Source organism: Podarcis filfolensis (assembly GCF_964270895.1).
Source record: "Podarcis filfolensis genome assembly, chromosome: 1".
NCBI lineage: Eukaryota > Metazoa > Chordata > Lepidosauria > Squamata > Lacertidae > Podarcis > Podarcis filfolensis.
Window position 1 is genome coordinate 34,320,096 of NC_139604.1, and position 20,054 is coordinate 34,340,149.

At 44.1% G+C, this 20,054-nt stretch overlaps 1 long non-coding RNA gene across 1 annotated transcript in view; it reads right to left on the bottom strand.

Annotated features, from left to right (window-relative positions):
- Positions 1-7,957: 7,957 nt before the first annotated feature.
- LOC310746267 overlaps positions 7,958-20,054 on the bottom strand; it is a 24,872-nt gene continuing 12,775 nt past the window's right edge. Inside the window, exons 2-3 of the long non-coding RNA XR_014540552.1 lie at positions 8,406-8,476; positions 7,958-7,995 (exon numbers count right to left, since the gene is read on the bottom strand). This is a non-coding gene — a long non-coding RNA (uncharacterized lncRNA). The remainder of the gene's footprint in view (positions 7,996-8,405; positions 8,477-20,054) is intronic.

Genomic DNA, 20,054 nt, shown 5'->3' on the forward strand with positions numbered 1-20,054 from the left:
GTTAATATACAAGGCTGCGATGCCGGTTAATGTTTTAATTAGTTCACTTGGTCCTATGCTTGATATGTTTTCAGTGCAATTGGCAGGAAGCCAGGTTTTAATTAGAGTTAAAGCTTAGCTCTTAACTGTAATATAAACAGTTCAACTATAACATTATTATACTATGAAATCAAACTTGACACACGTACCACGATTAAGCAGGCTATTCTACATGCCAAAGAGACTTCTGTGTGGGGAACCCCTGTTGAACTGGACCATGAAATGCAAATAAAAGATCACCCATGCAGTTTCTTGGTTGGATCTTATATTCATGATCTGCATTATATTAGGACAGTATACTTCAGATTGGGCATTAGTAGAAAAGCAGCATTTTAAAATATCAGCTTAATGTTTACCATGCATGCATAGTAGCCTTATGGATATGATTATTGAGTTTTAATTCCCATCTCCTCACACCAGACTAGGGTTCTTAGTTTTGTTAGAAATTTATATTGACTATGTATTACTTCGTTTTGCATTGATTACGCGTCAACTCACCTCATATATATATATATATATATATATATATATATATATATATATATCCATCAACTGCTAACTTTGGGTGACAAATAGAGTGTTACATATTCCTTGACCAATGAAGAAGAACTCTTGGAGGTCAAAATGCATTTGACTTCTAGTTATGGTTTGGTGCACATCATTAGTCATGTCTACTTATTTCTGTGGGTCTACTCTAAGCAAAGCTCAGTTTGGATATAACCCAATATTCTGCTGCGTTGATGTTCCTGATATTTGAAGTGTTTGACATGCTTACAATAGACTTAAATGTCCCAAGCCAGAGAAGATCAATGGTCTAGCTAATGTAATACCATGGAGAAGTGTAAATATGAACAGCCCACACCCCGCAACAATTCTTAGTTTAAGTTCAGTGTGATACAAGAGGCCACTCACTTCTGATTAATGGACTAACCTGTACATTCATTAAGTGCTGATACAGTTCCAGTCAAGCACTTGTCTCTGTATAAATCAGGTATTGAGTTTGTTTTAGAACAACATTATAACAAATGGAAATCTATAGGTTTGCAGAGTGACAGATTCAAAAACATAATCTGCACATTGAGGGCATATGTGAGAATGATATGGTACTCAAAGAATAAACCTGTTAGTAAACTTGGCATAAATAATAAAGAATTATTTCTTTGCATCTGCCCAAGTTTGCAGGCAAGATGAATCCTTGAAAATTACAGAGCAGGCTTCCTCAACCTCGGCCCTCCAGATGTTTTGAGACTACAGTTCCCATCATCCCTGACCACTGGTCCTGCTAGCTAGGGATCATGGGAGTTGTAGGCCAAAAACATCTGGAGGGCTGAGGTTGAGGAAGCCTGTTACAGAGGATTGCACACATTTGGGCCTTGGAGCCTTCTTTGGGCACAAAAGGGAATAAGGATGAATAGTATTGGCCAGGCCCCTATGATTGGCAGTCAGTATGAACCCTTTGGATTGGCCTGGCCTGGCCTGGCCAGGCCAATATAATAGGAGCTTGCACTTATTTTCTCAGCTGATCAATCCAGCTGCATCAGTATTCTACCTATATATCTCATCAGATTTCAATGTTATCTCTTAGACTGTCTGACATGGAGGCACTTTTGAGCCTTGTTGAAATTAAGCAGGTCTAAATCTGGTCAGTGCCTCAGTGAAAAAGGTGAGATATAATAGTAACTAACTAGTAACTAACAGGCAGAGGGCCTTCTTGGTAGTGGCACCCGCCCTGTGGAATGCCCTCCCATCAGATTTCAAGCAAAATAAACAACTATCTGATTTTTAGAAGACACCTGAAGGCAGCCCTATTTAGGGAAGTTTTAAAGGATTGATGTTTTATCGTGGTTTTAATGCCTTGAATGCAAGGGTTCTAGACAAGAAAACTCCCACTCCAAGTCTTGAGTTGCAGATATGGTTGACCATGGATTATGGTAATTCCAGATACGAGTGCCTGTGGCTCTAACTTGACCTTCATAAATAGTACTAGGCAGGGAACCTAAGACTAGATTACAACTCCCATCAAGCTACGATGGAGGAGCACTTATGTACCTCTCCATCTTTTTCTAGGCTTCTTGAAAACAACATTATTTCCTTCTCATTTTTCCTACTAATTAAACCAGTTCTGGGGTTGGCGTAACTTTCTCTCTGTCTTGGAGGTATGCTGAGGAATTGGGTAGGTTGTTGATCCTTCAGATCCATGGCCTCCTGGGTCCTCACTGGGCACGCTTGCAAGCCACCCCCAGCCCTACTGATGCCAGAGCTCTGATGTGGGTCAGGCAAAGACCACGAACATTTGCTGCATAAGCAGATAGGGGGAATCTGGCATGAAATCTTCTTCCCCAAGGCCTGATCTCTCCGCCCCACCCAACCTGCCACCTTGGAGCAGGAGATCTGTTGTATCCTGTGGACCATGGAGCAGTCTTCTAGGAGCTACAGGACTGAAGGATTGGGCTTGTTGTTTTTGAATGCCATATCCTCAGGCTGGAGAAGAGCCTTATCAATGCTAACACTGCACTGAAAATGACTCAGATTGGGCTTTGGCTACTGTTATGTACTGAGTTGAATAGGATCCGAAATGCAGCAGTCTGATTGGTCCTAGAACAATGGGATCCACAATGCAGCAGTCTGATTGGTCCTAGAACAATAGGATTCAGAATGCAGCAGTCTGATTGGTCCTAGAACAATGCAGCAGTATGATTGGTCTGCAGGAGCTACCCAATCCAGCTCCAGATGGAAGTGAATCTACAACCTGATTGGCCTACAGGAGAATTCCGGAATTAGCCAATCACGTGCAGTCCATTGTGTAAATAATGTATATAAAGCAGATACTTTGGGGGAACTTTCATTCCTCCTCCCACTATGAGCTGAATAAAGAGCGTGAAATCCACTCTCGACTCTGAGTATATTTCAACTACCTTTCCCCCCGACTTACTCTCAACTCCTTTGTTCTGTCAAGCAAATCTCTTGTGATTTGCATGCATCCTCCGAGTATTTATTTAATCCCTATTTCAAGTCTGCAGTAGGCACAATAAGTGCACCTAAGCATGCTGTGGCCATTACTGCAAGTGTTTGGTCCATGGGAGATCTACTGCAGTGTATAAACATTACAAGCAGAAAATAAATTGTGGTTTGTTTGTTTTCATTGTTTCATTATTGGGGGAGGGGAGGAGTCCCACCTTTTGCAGCTAATACATTTAATGTAGATTTCAACTCTCGCCTCTGGCACTTGTGTTCAGACAAGGGCTTAATTCAAATCATATACTTGGCAACAAATGTAATTTTCCCTACCCACAAAAAAAAAAAAAAGTTCATTTAGTCTGGATCTAGAGAGCAGTTCCAATTTAATGAACCACAAAACATGCACACTTGTTAATGAAGTTAATTTGCCTAATAGAGTTAGAACGAGGTGTGCCACAATCTCCCCTTGCAAGTGTCAAGCCCTGCTTAATGTCAGATGCAACATTTTGTTTGACACTTTGCCCAGTCCTGCAACTCGCCGCTTGGCCTTTGCAGGGCATCGGGAGAAGGCCGGGGAAATGGAGAGGAAAAACTGGAACCTATCCATTTTCCAGTCCTTCAACCCAGTGACAGCCAATTCTTCAGTAATTGCTATGCCTGCAACTTTCCACTTTAGGGGAAACACATTTGACTTGGCTGTGGCTCAGAATGGTAGAGAAGCAAGGGTCTGTTAGCCTCCTGCAAACACCCACCCAAAGACAGGCCTGTTTTACAAGGCTTTATATATACAAAAGAGAAGGGGGCTGCCACCTTGCTTCTTACTCCCCCCAAATCAATGGAGCACTTTAGTGTTTCAAGCATTGAGAGTGCCTACTCAAAATGCCTGATTCCCTCTACCACCTTGCATGGTTATTCTCTGGTCCTTGGAGCTCAAAGGTATTAACACCACTCACAAGATTTCCCTTGCAGCAGTTGCGTGTAAAAGCAGTAATGTCTAAAAGCTTCTTGCCATGGGTGGATAGAGTGTGCTGAAGGACAACAGATGCTTCTGTCTGGAATTCTAAGGGATGTTCAGATACAATGAGAACTGAGCTAAAGCTATTATCTGGTATTATAGGTAGGGCAAGGTAAAGGCACAGATGAAGTCTGTTGGGTGGACTAAGGCAGGGAACAGCAACAATTTTTATGTGAGTGAAGTGCGCATGCAGCAAGAGGTACCCTTTTGGACATTTTGACTGAAACTGATTGCCTGGCTGAACAGGGGAACTGACTTTAAATGGAAACTAGCTTTCCCATTCTTCCAAGGATCAGCTGCGGCAAAAACTTCCATATTTTTTTTTGGGGGGGGGGGCAGTATGAAAAGCTGGAAAAAAATTATTTAGATATCAAGAGCAACAACCAGATCCTTTTATTTATTTAATTCCCCTCCATGTTTTTCAGTCGAAAAGGCTCCCGGAGGAGCTTACGACACATATCTATATCCATATGTATGTGTGTTTGCATAAATGCAGTCCCTTTCAATTTAAAATTCCTCTATAAATGCTCCAATTGCATTTCTTTTTATTAGTTTGCAAACATACAGTGGTACCTCAGGTTACATACGCTTCAGGTTGCAGACTCTGCTAACCCAGAAACAGTACCTCGGGTTAAGAACTTTGCTTCAGGATGAGAACAGAAATTGTGCTCCGGCGGTGCGGCAGCAGCAGCAGGAGGAGGCCCCATTAGCTAAAGTGGTGCTTCAGGTTAAGAACAGTTTCAGGTTAAGAACGGACCTCCGGAACAAATTAAGTACGTAACCAGAGGTACCACTGTATATATTAAGGAAGCACTCCTGTTTCAGAGATATTGCAGGGCCCAACCTTTAAGCCAAATGCATTGCTGAACTGAAAGTTCAAAGGTTTCTCATGTGAATGTGATTTGAAGTGTTCTCTGAAAGATATTAATGCGAGTGTCCACAGGACAGTGCTCATGATGTAAGGAAATAGGAAACACACACCCCTTTTCAATTCCCACATCATGGTTTTGATCCAGACACCCAGCACTCGGCCTGCAAAGGGAATATTCACATGGAAGCAGTAGAAATTCCCTCGTCTCAAGGCAAACTGCGCCATCCTACCCCACAAGTGTCCTGTTTTAAGCGGGACATCCCAGATCACAGAAGCCAATTCTGGCTTCTATTTAGATCCCAGATTGTCCCATTTTTTGGTCTGGGGCTCTGGCATTCGTCAGCAGGGTCACAACAGAGCATCTTCCTCCCAATGCTCTGGGACGACCCTGCAGATGATCGCCAGGCTGCTGGACCGGAAGGCGTGCCCCTCCTGACGCCTCAATTTTGGGGATGAAGATGTTGGGAGGCACGCACCATACATCTAAAGCGCGTGACCTAACAATTCTGAGTGCTGTAGTTTGTTAAGGGCGTTGGGAATTGTGACTCTATCAGGGGTAAACTACAGTTCCCAGGATCTTTTTTTGTGGGGGGGCATGTGCTTTAAATGTTTGGTGTGGATGCAACAGAAGTGTGAGGAAGCCCACTTTTCAGTTTCACCCATGGTAGGCTATTTCTTGATCATTTGCCTTAAGACGTTGGTAGGATTAGCTGCGTGTCTTCCCATGAACAGCCACCAGATGCTCCTTTGTCCTAGTGTCATTTTTCGTGACTGCATTCTAAACAGACTAATCTTGCCTTTCGCTTTGTTTATCCAAATCTCCCCTAGACCGGCGACCCTTCCCGGGGCATGATGTGTGGCCTCTTGTCATTTACTCATCTAGATCTATTCTGGGAAGTAGCTTGTAGGATATCCTGAAGCTCCTTCCTGGAATAACACTTCCTTCCATCAGAGGCCAAACAACATCCTGAATTGCAGTGGTTTCGAAGTCGTGTCCTGTGTGACAGAAGATATTATTCTGAAGCACTCCAAGCTGGCATAGGAACCAGGACTTTTCTGTCTGTCAATACTTGCTATTAACGTTCTCCAGGAGCGACGTGATTGAAACACCCAAATTCCTTTTCTCTGTGTGGCCTGCATTTCTTTTTCATAATCACTGCTGCAAAGGGATATCTAGCTTCTACGCTCCCCTCTCTCTCCTGACACAGGAAACCATGGCAACGCTGTGTTCAGAGCATGTGTAAGCAATTTAATTCGCCTTAAACATTTTACAAGCAGTAGTTTGCCCATTCCTTTTTCATACATATATTTGTTCATTAAAAAAAGTAGTGTTTTATTGACCCTCCACAATATGCCATTCCTTTAAAAAAAAAAATTCTCTGGAGCTTTATATAGGTATCAGTAGAATTCTCTCCCCACATCAGCCAAGGGCTGGTGGAAATACCTAACAGTTTCATTGGGGTTTCGCAAAACTTGCTTAGCACCTCTGATTTAAGCCAAGAGAACTCAATATAGCATTGGACTAGGGGCCTCAATCTTTTAATTTCTCAGAGGATTGGTTTACATGAAGGCAGATAGAAGCTCTCACAGTGCTTGAATTTTGCTGCGTAAAATGACATGGGATATCATCCAAAGGGCCCCCAAGCAGCAAATTTCAGTCAGCCACAATAGTCTCCTGCATGTGCCTACCTCCCAGGAAAAAATATAACATAAATAGACATTTTTTGCTCAAAAATATCTTGTTGCCATTGCTGCATAAAGAGTCCGTTGCCACTGACTACTTTTTTTTTGTAAGCAGCTTCTGTTAAGAACATTGTTATGGCCCAGTTCAGCAATGAAAGATTCAGTGTGAGAATTGGACTCATGTTATGCGATGAGATGCATGAGGTGCTCATGCCACTGTGCACAAGTGCAAAAAGTCATGTGGGGTGGGAACCACTCAAACGGCATTAGATTGGTGCCACTGGTATGTAATCGCAAGAGTTTAGAGTGACACTAGAACGCGACTGCGCTTCAGCAGAGACTCCCGTGATTTAAATCCAAATGAACTGAGGCAAATATTTCAGGAGTACCTAAAATGGGCTGAAAATGGAAGGCAGTTTTCAAGAAGAAAATGTAATCCACAGCTTTAAGCAGCCGGCTGAGCTGAAGTTTGCACATGGAGTGAGTCATTTCTGCCACTGGCTTTTTGCTTTGGAGGTTTGTCATGGTGTGGAGACCATTGCTTAGTCTAGATAGTGGGTGGCTGCACACCTGAGGCTCCCCAGATATCAGCAGCCTCTTCTACGTATATCATTTTAAAGCAGCCATCTCCCCATAGCAACCCTAACATGTCAACTGGTCGCCATGTTGCTCCTTTCTTTGAAAGGGATCATAGTCAGAACAGGCGCTGTTGCTAGTCAAGGAGGAAGGAGGAAGAAGAAAGTGCAAATAAGTGGAATAAAGAATGGAGAGGAGCCAGCTGACATTTGTAGAGACATTAGAGTAAATATATATATATATATATATATATATATATATATATATGTAAAGGCCCAGGCAATCTATATAATTTCTAGTTTAATGACTTTTTACTACCTCTAATTTTGCCTTTTCCAAGTGCATTAGCTGAATGATCTCTAGATAGTTGGAAAAGGTGCCGTCAGGTAACAGCCTATATGTCAGCTATAAAAGCTTCATATGCATCATGCATTACATTTTGGGAGCAATCAGGATTTAAATGCTTCCACTCAACATTACCGGAGGTAATTTGAGCACATCTGTCAAGTTATTTCCTAGACATGGAGCATTTCTTTAACACAGTTTAACTCTGATTCCGATTATTATTATTATTATTTTAAAAAGTCTATCTCCAACCCTCAGGATGGGAGTTATAAGTAAGTTATCCTCCAACTTTTGGAGAGGACTTTTTAAAAATGTCTGGAATTCTTGAGGATAAAGTGCTCTACTTCTAATGTTTGGAAAATACAAATCTTCTTCCAGATGTGTATTCTCTGATCTCCACCCTTCCCAGCATGCCAATTGTGCAGAAAATCTGTTGAAAAATAGATTTTTATTTATTTTTATTTCCTTTTGCTATGTTTGCTGGATGGCAGCTGTGTGGCATCTACCCCTGTGGAAACAAAAGTAACCAATGATTTTATTTTAAATCTTGTGCACAGTTTGCTTCATCTGGAAAAAAAAATCAGTGGAAGCGTAACATCTTTGGGTGCAATAATTGTTTTTACAATAAAACAGAGAGCCTATTGCGAGGAGTAACCATGACACTAAATGCATGTCCATATTGTACAGTGAAACAATCCTATTTCAGAAAAGTGATTTTTAAACAATTACTTTGAAAGAAAATAGGAAGAGAAATTTCAAGAACACTTCTGTGGCTCAGAGAGAAAATCCCAAGCAATTCAAAGTAAAATGTCTGACTTTCTAAAAATTTAATCTCAGAGTTCAAAGTGAATCTACTTTAGAGTTCAAGCAAAGACAAAACCACTCCATAATTCCACAATTACATTCATCATCACTCACCGCAGAAAACCTCTTCAAATCACTCACAGAGAGATCCTCCCGACTTGGTTTTGTGCAGTGTTCTGAAATGGCTGTGGAAACAATGATTGCAGCCAATAAGCATCAGCAGGTCTCTTCTGCAGTACTTAATAACAAGAGTTCCCCAGAATCTTGACATGAAATGCAAAAGAAGACCACACACAGAAGTGTCATGAGCGAATGCATGCTGAATGGAGTGGAGGCAAAATGGGAAATAATTTATCAGGAAGATGAAGAGGTGTGAAACAGACCCATTGTGTGAGCTTGAAAATGTCTCCCCACATTACCAAAGCAAAGGGGTGAAACTTCCTCACTTCTTACACTGTACTGCAAGCACAGTTTCGTTACCTACTCTTTTAGTGCGGTGTAGGAGGAAAGGGAATGCGACTTCATCTTGTACTCTCTTTGTGAGTACCTGTTGGTGACAGAGACACTCCAGGATGATAAATTTTGCAGTTCCAACTGGCTGCTGTTTTGGTGCCTTCTTCGCCCCCTTTTTGTGTCTAAGCCATGTCAAATTGCACTACCTTTAAATCCTTTCCATTTCCACAACAGTTCTTGTTAAGGGCGCAGCTCCAAATAATCCACAGCACAAATATTTCTTTATGGTCTATCTGAGACCACTAATGATGGCTAAATGGCCAATAGCTGCAGTACATTTTTTCATCACTGAAAAGTCATAATGAGCCATCAGTGTAAAAGGGTCAATAATATTTTTCAACATCTGTAAATGTTAATACAATGAACTTTAAAGGAGTTGTACGTGAACATATATACACCCATAGCTACTCTAAGGAAGCTCTCTAACCCACAGCCTCCCATAGTTCCTTTTATAAGTGCCACCAAGAAAAAATACAACCAGCTGAAATCTATCCAAATGCTATACTTTAACAAATGTTGCAGGGAGCTGCAAAGTTAAATTTTGTGCTCTAGTCTGCCACTTGTCAAATCAAAAGAAAAAAGGCAGAAATATTTCACACAATATACAGTGTGATGGGATGGTGAGCTGCTTGTGCGTAAAATCCTGATCCCTCAGAGTTTGGCTAAGTTCCCAAACCTCTGTCTGTGATGGAGCTCCTTAAGCATGGCTCCATCAATCGCTCGTTGAATCGGACAGTGGGCGTTTACGGAACTTCTTCCAGCATAAAAGCTCCTTGACGGAAACGCGTCTTCTGGACTCTCGGCGTGACAGTTTCCGCCGAGGAGTGGGTGTGCCTACGGGAGGTCCTGAAACCTCTCCACTGTTCCCGCTTGAAGTATCTCTGAGCTCTCCCTCCGACTCACTTTCCCTTGTAACTCCACTTCTCCCCCTGCTGGTCCCCTCCTCCGCTGAGTGGTCTCTCTCACCCTCCATGAGCCCTTTCACCTCCTTCGTCTCAGATGACAGTTCCCTGACATCCACCTCCCCTCTAGGGCCCCCTTCACCCCCTTCCCTCCCCTCCTCTGCGGGAGGCGAGGGAGCAAAACCCCTGAAGGAACCTCCCTCATCTTCCGAAGTTTCGAACACTTCCCTCCACCTTTTGCTGTTCCCGGTTTCCAAGTACTCCTCCTCCTCGGAGTCTGTACCCTCTTCCAACTCCGATTCCCTGAATCCCTCCAGTTCCTCCTCATCGTCGGTGGTGCCAAAGTACTCCCTCCGGAACCTCGCTACTGGTTGAGGTTTCCTGGGGAACCTTTGGTGGAACGTTTCGATCAAGATCTCGTCATGGACCTCCTCTGCCTTCACCCAGGTGTTTTCCGACTCCGGTTCCCCTTCCCACGCGACCAAATACTCCACCTGATTACCCTTCCACCTGGAGTCGATGATTTCCGCCACATAGTTGCGGCTTTCCCTTTCTTCTATGGCTGGCCCCCGTGTGGATACCCCTTCACCTTCCCCCCTGTATGGTGACAGTAATGACCTGTGGAATACTGGGTGCAGTTTCATGTGGTTCGGTAACCGGAGTCTGAAAGCCACTGGGTTGACCTGTTGGATGACCTCAAATGGTCCCAATCTTTTGGGTCTCAATTTCTTGCAACTACCCTTGAACGGCAACCCTTGGGCTGACAGCCAGACCCGACTCCCCACCCTAATTGTTTCACCTTCCCTTCTGCTCTTGTCTGCCTGCCTCTTATATTCTTCTTTGGCCCTTTCTAAGTTGTGTTGGAGTTGACGATGGATCGCTTCCATTTCTTCTACAAAAAGTTCAGCGGCCGGAACACTCCATCTCTCTCCTCCTTCCCCTGGAAACGCCCTGGGGTGGCACCCATAATTAGCCAAAAAGGGGCTCATCCCGGTGGACACATTCTCTGCATTATTGTAAGCAAATTCCGCTAGTGCCAACTTTTCGACCCAATCGTTTTCTCTGTCATTGACATAACACCTCAGGTATTGTTGAAGGATACCGTTTGCCCTCTCCGCCTGCCCATTGGTCTCAGGGTGCCTGGCAGTCGAAAAGTTGACCTCTACGTGCAACAAGCTCATAAGCTTCCTCCAGAACCTGGACGTGAACTGTTTCCCTCTGTCGGAAACCAGCCTCAAGGGGGCGCCATGCAGCCTAAAAATATGTTCTACAAACAATTTTGCTGTCTCTTCCGCCGTGACTGCATGTGAGCAAGCTACAAAGTGACCCATCTTAGTTAACTGGTCTACTACGACTAGTATGGCGGTTTTCCCCTGGGATTTGGGCAGATCAGTCATAAAATCTATCGACACCGCCTCCCACGGTCGTTCTGGTGTGGGTAACGGTTCTAAATATCCCGCTGGTGCCCGCCTTTCTCCTTTGGCTCTCTGGCATTGGTCACACCTTCTCACATACTCCCGTACATCCTCCCTCACCTTGGGCCACCAAAACTCCCTGGTCACCAACCACATGGTCTTGTGTTGCCCAAAATGCCCCGCTGTGGGATTGTCGTGCAGCTGTTTGAGTACTCTCCCCCTCAATTCCCCTTCGGGTATATATAGCGCCCCTTTGTAATACAATGCCCCGTTTCTTTCTTCAAAACCTCTGGGGTCTTCTCCCTCTCCCCTTAAACCTCTGAGCTTATCCTGGGCGTACTCATCATTTACCGTTCCCTCTACCAGTTCTCTTTGCCCCACCCAGGCCGCACCACACACCCAGTGGTCCTCTGGGATAATATGTCTCTCTTCTGGCGCTCCCTCCCCCTCCAAATATTCAGGTTTGCGAGAGAGAGCGTCCGCTCTGATGTTTTCTGGACCTGGCACATAGCAGATTTCAAAATGGAATTTGGAGAACTCCTGGGCCCATCTCACTTGTCGTTGGTTGAGCACTCGTGCCGTTCTCCAATACTCCAAATTCTTGTGGTCCGTACATACTTGTACCTTATGCTGTGCACCAATTAGTAAGTGTCTCCATCTCCGGAACGCTTCGTGAATGGCGAGTAGTTCTCGGTCATATACCGTGTAGTTCCTCTCGGATTTGTTCAGCTTACGCGAAAAGAAGGCACACGGTCTCCATTCCGACTTATTGCTCCCTGGCTGAAGCAGCACCGCCCCCACCGCGCGGTCTGAGGCATCAGTTTCCACTCTTATGGGTTTTTGTAAATCCACATGCAGGAGCTGTTCTTCCGAAGCGAATGCCTTTTTCAATTCCTCAAAAGCGTGCTCCGCCTCCGCCGTCCAAACAAATTTCTTCTTGCTGCTCAGACAGTCCGTGATGGGAGCCGTTAAGTGGGCAAAGTTCTTGATGAATTTACGGTAAAAGTTCCCAAACCCTAAGAACCTTTGCACATCTTTTTTCGTTTTCGGTGTCTTCCATTCCAGCACCGCCTGTACCTTGCCTGGATCCATGGCTAATCCCTTGTCTGATAGGCGGTACCCCAGGAATTCCACCTCCTTGGCGTGGAACTGACACTTCTCCAATTTCACCCACAACTGGTTTGCTTGCAGCTGGCTCAGCACTTCCCTGTTTGCAAGCCATCAATTGTCTGCGCACCAGTCCCTGTTCAATCTCGCTGGAAAACATCAAATCCATGGCGCGAAAAAACTTCCTCGCGTCCTTCAGCATGTCACTATTCCCTGCCATCAGGGGCCGGACCCAGTCTCTAGCCCCCCCTTCGAGATGGCCAATCACAAACGCCACTCGCGATGCCTCATCGGGAAAGTCGTTAAACTGCAGTTCAAGAGCATACTGCATCTCTGTCCTAAAGGCTTGGTAGTTCCTGGGGTCCCCCCCAAACTTCTGCACCATTCCTGGCATCTTTCTTGCTAGTGTGGCGCCTTTTGCCTTTTCTGCATCCTGCGCCCTCCTTTCTTCTAGCCTCGCCGTTTGCATTGCTAGCTGGAGTTCCAAAACTCTGTACCTTTCTTCCAGAGTTGGACCTTCTCCAGCTCCTGCTGCTCCTCCGGCTCCAGCTGGGTTGCTCATGATGCCTCTCTGCACAAGCTGCTTTCAGGGACTGTCCGATTGCTGTGATGGGATGGTGAGCTGCTTGTGCGTAAAATCCTGATCCCTCAGAGTTTGGCTAAGTTCCCAAACCTCTGTCTGTGATGGAGCTCCTTAAGCATGGCTCCATCAATCGCTCGTTGAATCGGACAGTGGGCGTTTACGGAACTTCTTCCAGCATAAAAGCTCCTTGACGGAAACGCGTCTTCTGGACTCTCGGCGTGACAGTTTCCGCCGAGGAGTGGGTGTGCCTACGGGAGGTCCTGAAACCTCTCCACTGTTCCCGCTTGAAGTATCTCTGAGCTCTCCCTCCGACTCACTTTCCCTTGTAACTCCACTTCTCCCCCTGCTGGTCCCCTCCTCCGCTGAGTGGTCTCTCTCACCCTCCATGAGCCCTTTCACCTCCTTCGTCTCAGATGACAGTTCCCTGACATACAGCATTGTCAATTATAGTTTTACATCTACAAGTGTTTAACTGCATCCAGGTGTGTTAGCATTAGCAACGTCTGACATTTATGAATTCTATTTGTCTCTGTATGCTGGCTTTGAGTTTATAGCATTGCAGCCTAGCCAGATATGCATTTCTGGGACTGGGATACAACAATATTCATAATGGTATCATGGTAAATTTTATGTGAATACAACATGGCCTCCTTTTTATTGATGTGGTTGCTATGGAAATCTGTAGTAATACAGGAAAGCAGAGGTAGACAATGTGGTGCCTTCCAATTGTAGTTGGGCTACAACTCTTATCGTTCCTCACCATTGGCCATGCTGACTGGGGCTGTTGGGAGCCACCCCTGGTAGGTACCAAATTGGCTACCCCTGTAGTAAAATCTGCAGTATCCAGCCTGGAAAGAACTAGAACCTGTGTTGGCTTTAGACATTTTTGGACCTGAGCCAAAAGTCAAGATGCAATTTCCTTTTTTTCTTGGCCCTGTCAAGATTTCTTAAACTGAATCCAACAGAGAAGATCACTTTTCCTTTGACTGCACTGAAGGAGAGCAGAAAGTCTGGGCTTCCAGCTAAGAGGGAGATTGAAATAGTGAGCATAATATGCAAAGTTGCTGCACAGTAAAGATTATGCTCCTAGGATACTATAGCACAGCACAGTCACAGGGCTTGTCCACACTTAACTTTCCCCTGTGCTTTCCAGACATGGGTCACACTTTATAGTTCCATGTCCAAGCACTCTTCCTTTTGCTCCAGAGCTTTCCCCTGAAAACCCATTCTTTACCACTGAATCAGAGCAAATGGAAATCAGCTCCTGGTTTGTGGATGAAAAAAACTGCCATCAACAGAAGCAAGTGTGAACCGTTGGGTTACTGCCAAACTTATATTGCTCATAGCCAAAGGGTGTTGCAATAATCCACACAAATTCAAAAATATATTCTACAGAAAAACCTAGAGGCTGTCCCGGACTACATCTACACAGCTTTAAAAAACACTCTGAAAAAAAAACATTTTAAAGCTCACAGTGGAAAATTTCATAGAGTTCCAATTTCGGCTCTGCAGCGCCATCTGGTGTCACAGTGTTATAACGCATTTATAATGTTTTCTTTTGCTAATGTAGCTGAGTCCCTAGATGACCAATTTACTGATTTGCTCACACAAAGCTTAGACAGTGGTTAGACTATGGTTGCTTCCAGATGACATTCAGCCTGATTTGATTGCATAGTGTTTAGACAGCACCGGCTATTTAACTATCATTCATCCTAACTTGTCTGTGGAGAGATTAGATGATGTTGCATCAAGCAAGTGCTACCTCACACTTTTCAGTGCATGCCTCACTCTGCTTGATAGTCTGGCTGTGCGTAAATGCACATTAACAGCTGCTAAAAACCACTACTTCACCAGTGTGGCTCATCAGAATTGCCAGAGCCATAGTGAAATGCTATCAGTGCTGGTCCTATAATTGTTTTGAAAACTAAAAAAAAGTTACCAGTGAAGAAGTTCAAGATAAGTATGAAGGCACTCATAGGTCCTTGGAGAAACATCTTAACTTCCAATAATAGAAGAAAATGTAGCTCTCTGCTTTCCAGTTGTCTCAGTTCTTCCCACAAGAGAGACACTGAGAGATCCATCTTCACACAAGATAAAATATGAATGTTCATACTGGCAATTTTTAGCAAGGTTGAGGTTGAGAAGGTCCCAGGTGATTAAAGAAAACAGACTATTTGCATTAAAACCTAATCTGGAGACAAGAAGCTTGCCTGAGCATGTATCCACACATGAATTTCCATCGTCTGATGTCCACAGCAGCAGGTACTTGCTTCTATGTGCAAAGCAGCCATCAGAGATCAAGCACAGATAGAGCTTATGCATCTACGGGCATCACATCAAGTAATACATAAAAATTAGAAGAACTTCACACAAGCCGTTTAGGTCTCTTTCACACATGCCTATAAATCACTTGACACCTCTCCGTTTATTATTCCAACTCAGCAGTTAGCGCTGAATGCACACACCCTATCCATATATCCATATATACCCTGGTCCAGGAGTTCGCAGCATTAATATCTCAGAAGGGTCTTGTTTTTCCTCATAGCCACAGCCTCGGATTCTCTCTCTAGCTTGCTGCTTTACTTCTACGTCACTTCACTGCAACTCAACTCTAAATAAAACTCTGCTTCGTTTTTCTAAGTAACCACAAGTTGGGGGAGGGGCGCCACCCATTTGGCTCCTTTCCTTTGTTCTCTTAATGGCCCATCACCCAGGCTATCACCTCAACATAGAAAGGAAACCTGGCTTATATTTTAACACTTGCTGGATCCAGGAGTTAGAAGGATCTCTCATACGGCCTACTTCCTCCCCCCTTAAACTCATGACTATCTATTGTCATGGACTGGCTGAATGCAGTGGAGTGGTGGAAGGCGCCAACTGGGGAACCCCCAAGGGTAGATGGCTCACAGCTGGGGGATTGATGGTGGGGCATCAATGAGTGGTCAGAGGGAGAAGAGGGAGCAGACTGGGAGGGGGAGGTGTTGGAAGCTGAATAGGTAACAGGGTTTAATGAGCAGGGAGAGGCTATGGCAGAGAGCAGTCCAGGAACAGAGGCAGAAGCAGAGGTTGCAGGGGTGTGTGCGAAGAGATAGCAATGAGTTATGCAGGTGAAGAAGCCAGGCTCCCCCCCCCCCTTGTGGCAACCAGTTCCCTGCTGGTCTCCTAGAACCCGAAGAGGTGTGAAGAGGGTGGAGCAAAGACAGACAAGGCGGGGAAGTTTGAGGTTTATGCTGTTGCCACCTAGTGGCCGAAAGGCAGAGTCATTTGTTACAGAAGACTGAGCAGGGTTGAGAGCTCAATATGTTTTTCCCCAAGATGGGTGCCACACTGAGGACTGTAGTAGACAGAGAACTAAATAAAACTCCATTATTTCTTGACATTGCTGGTGTTACAGAGATTCCACAAGAAATACTGACAAGTAGCCTGTGTATTTTTAAAAGACCAAAGAGTTTATGCCATAACAAATTTGTTAATAGTTGAGATGCCACAAAATTTACTGTGGCATAGACTTTTGTGGACTACATTTCACCCTCATCAGATGCATATCCACCAAAGGTTACAGCTTAATCAATGTCTTAGTCTTTAAGGTGCCACAAGAGTCTGTTGTTTTTGCTGCAAGACACTAACACAGCTACTCTGGAATATGTTCATTTAAACTTCTGTTTGCTTAAATAGCCTGAAGTGAATACACACACACACACACATATACATATATATAGCATTAGCAATGCAGTTAGGCCCATGGGTTTAAGGGCAAAATTTCCTCAGAGTTCTTGGATGCTTCCAGTCATTGTCATATTTGCTATTCCTGTCTTCAAGTACGCAGGGGAAAAAAATTGAGATAAAACTGAAACGTGTGTGCGCATTTGTATTTTGGGGACGTGTGGGAGAGAAAGGAGAAAAATTGTGTGCTTTCCTTATGGCTGATCTGCTTTTAGGAAAAAAGAAGAAACAAAACACATTTATTTTAGTATTAGGAGTTCATGGGCCAGAGCCCACTCTATCAGATGCTTGAAGAGACCCATTTTAAGAGGGTAGATAGGTATTGTATAAATAATATACTCTGAGTACTTGGAGAATGAAAAAAAAAAAGTGTGTGTTTCAATGTGTTTTAATTATTCAAGTTCATCAGAACAGACTTGCCAGGCACCTTAAAGCAGTTTTCTACCTTCAGAACGTTCTGCAGATATTGGCCTCACAGAAACAAATATATGAAATATCAGATGTAGGAATTGCATGGAAATGGAACACAATACACACATTGGTGCTCAAAGAGTCAGAACCGTCACACGGGGTCTTGCTAGTGATATTTATTTAACAAGACACTTAAAACTCACCATAAAGCATGTGGCTGGCAGTAGTAAAAGTGAAAAATGGATTAGGTCTCTTTCTGTCTGTGGGGTTTGGAATGTCACATTATATTGCTTTATACGGCACAGGCGAGACCCAATTAAGATCACTGCTTGCACTGCTCGAGCACTACAAGTTAGCTAAATCGTAGCTGAGGTAGGAGAAAAATGGCAGGAGGCAAAATGATCAGTCAGATGAGGTCAGAGGGTGAAGAGTCCGTTCTGACAGCTGGCCTCATGTCCTTGAGGGATTTGAAGGCAGCTGGGGATTGCCACTGGGGAGCGGAGCTGTACTTTGCCCCCTCTGACCTCCCTTCACCCCTTTCTTGCCCTCTTTTTCCCCTGACAATGCCCTCTGTGTGGGTACTGCTAAAACACCGCATGAAGTAATAGCACACCATGTAAAGAATGGTTTCAGATTAAGACACAGGGAAGAGTTATGACTTATTGGTGGTGGTAACAGAGTCAAAGGGTGTGCAGCCTCCTGTGGAATATTTACATCTAGTTAGCTACATCTGCTGAAAAGGCTTTCCATTCAAGAACAATTATAATCTCAGTCAGGTAATGGTTGAAACCCCACAATATGTAGATATCAGAAATGTCTTTGTGGTAGATTAAAACAACAACACCACATTTCTTCTCAAATGTCACTACTAATAATCAGCCTTACAGATTTATTCATCTTTTTTATGACAGGAAAAACTGCACCAACCAAACCTCTCCAGTTTACATGATGGAAACATTTTGATTTCGCTTATGACGTGCTAGTTTGCACTATCTGGTTTGCTTTGCTAAATAGTCCTTTGTTTGGCACCTGAGGTCATTTTGTTTGCTTTTACTCTATGCTTGTGTCGCTCTATACTAGGGGCAGATTTGCCATTCAGTTGTTTCGGACTAGAACTCCCATCCTCAGCCAGCACAGTCAGTACTTAGGAATGATGGGAGTTGTAGTCCAAAACATCTGATGGGTGCCATGCTCCTGCTGCCTCCTTCTGCTGTATAGGTTGGTTCTACCGGATAATATGTGTCTGTTCAGAAAGATTTGGAGCAAATCTTACCTACCAGCAACGGCTCCTTCCCATGCCAATTTCGTAATGTGTGCTTCGAGAAATCAGCGCGTGAAGCAGGGAACCAAGAACAAAACTGGACCCATTGCTATTTAACTCCCTCAAATCTACATTGCCAGAGTATTGTGGCGAGAAGGAAAAGCAATCATCACTCCACAGCTTTTGGTGTGTGTAGAATCCTTCCGGCCCTATGATTCTATGATAACTGAACTGGCTAACTAACGAATGCTCTTCATATTTCCCCCCTCCCCATGCAATGACTTGGGGTGCCGCACTGTTACAGATTACAGCCCTCCACAAGTTGAGCTGCTGAGGCTCATCTTGTCATGCCCTCCAACTGACTGACTGGATAGCTAAAGCCTGGATAGCTCAGTTGGTTAGACCATGGTGTTGATAACACTCAAGGTTGCAGGTTCGATCCCTGTATGGACCAGCTGCATATTCCTGCATTGCAGGGGGTTGGACTAGATGATCCTTAGGGTCCCTTCCAACTCTACAGTTCTATGATTCTGTGACTGAATGGGAGCTAACCATGCAGTTTTTAAATTGCTTTCCTGCATGCCATGTCCCTGACACACTCCACCTTAACAGCATCCAACACCCTTCCCGAAAACACCCCTCAGTTCCCCAGACTTGCTCTCCGCAAACCCCTCAAATGCAAATGTAAAGCTGCTTTTACCATTTTTTTTGCATCTGTATTCTGCAATATGCTATTGATGCAATAATAGTGCATTTATACTGGACCATCCACACATTAATTCTGCTTTATTATGGTTCCCCAGCATTATTGCTGTCTAGAGGGCCATTATTGTGCAATAGTTCAATGACCCAGGGGCGGCACTGGACAGGATTCTGGCATGACCCTCTGTGTCCTTTCCAACTTTGCAGTTCTGTGATTCTATGGAAGTCGGACAGCCCACTATAGAAAGTTGCAGGATTTCAGCAGGAAACTACAAGACATAAGCCTATTGCAGATGAAGCAACATGACCGCTCCAAATCTTTTGCAGGTGCAAATGGTATTGAAAAACATTAACTGTGTATAATGGCCATGATAACATCGTGAGCACAAATGATGATGAATGCTCCATTAAAAGGATGTCTGGGGTGTGTGTGTCCTGAATTGCTTGGATTCTACAGCTGGTTCACAGATGTATGGTTACTTGATGGCTGTAGCCTTGAGTGGCCACTTGCATGTGTGAATGAGTCATCACAGATCAAACATCAGAGAACTTTCTGATGACTTTGCATAATCTCCGCCCTAGTGCTTTTCAACATTCAGGGCACACACTAATCATGTGTGATGTGTGAATTGGCACCTGTGTTGTTGATTCTAATGTGCCGTTTGGCAATATTTGATAATATACCATTTCAGCTTTTACGATCTGCCGCATAGCTTGTATTTCTTATTTCAAGGATACAGCTAAATCAATGGCTGGGCCTGCCTGACATTTCAAGTTACCACACCTCATAGCTCTAAACTCAGATTATATTCCTTGAGTATTTGGGCTTCAGTCAGTTTCACACGAGGTGGGTGGGTATTCTTTTGGGCTAAAAACTTAACAGCATTCTTATCATATTTCTTTTCTTTTGTGGGGGGAAGGGAGAAGAATGGTGGGAGAACTCATGGCATAGAAGAAATGCATTTAAATTTGAAGGATTAAAATTTGAAGGTTGAAAATTGGAAAGTTTTCCATTGGAAAGGTGGAGGGGAGGGGGGAAGAATCCAGCATTGCATTACTGAATAACAAACTGAGTGATGAACTCCCTCAACAAATTAAATACTAAAATATCGCATGCCACTTGCCACTTATTGCTTGGAGGCACGA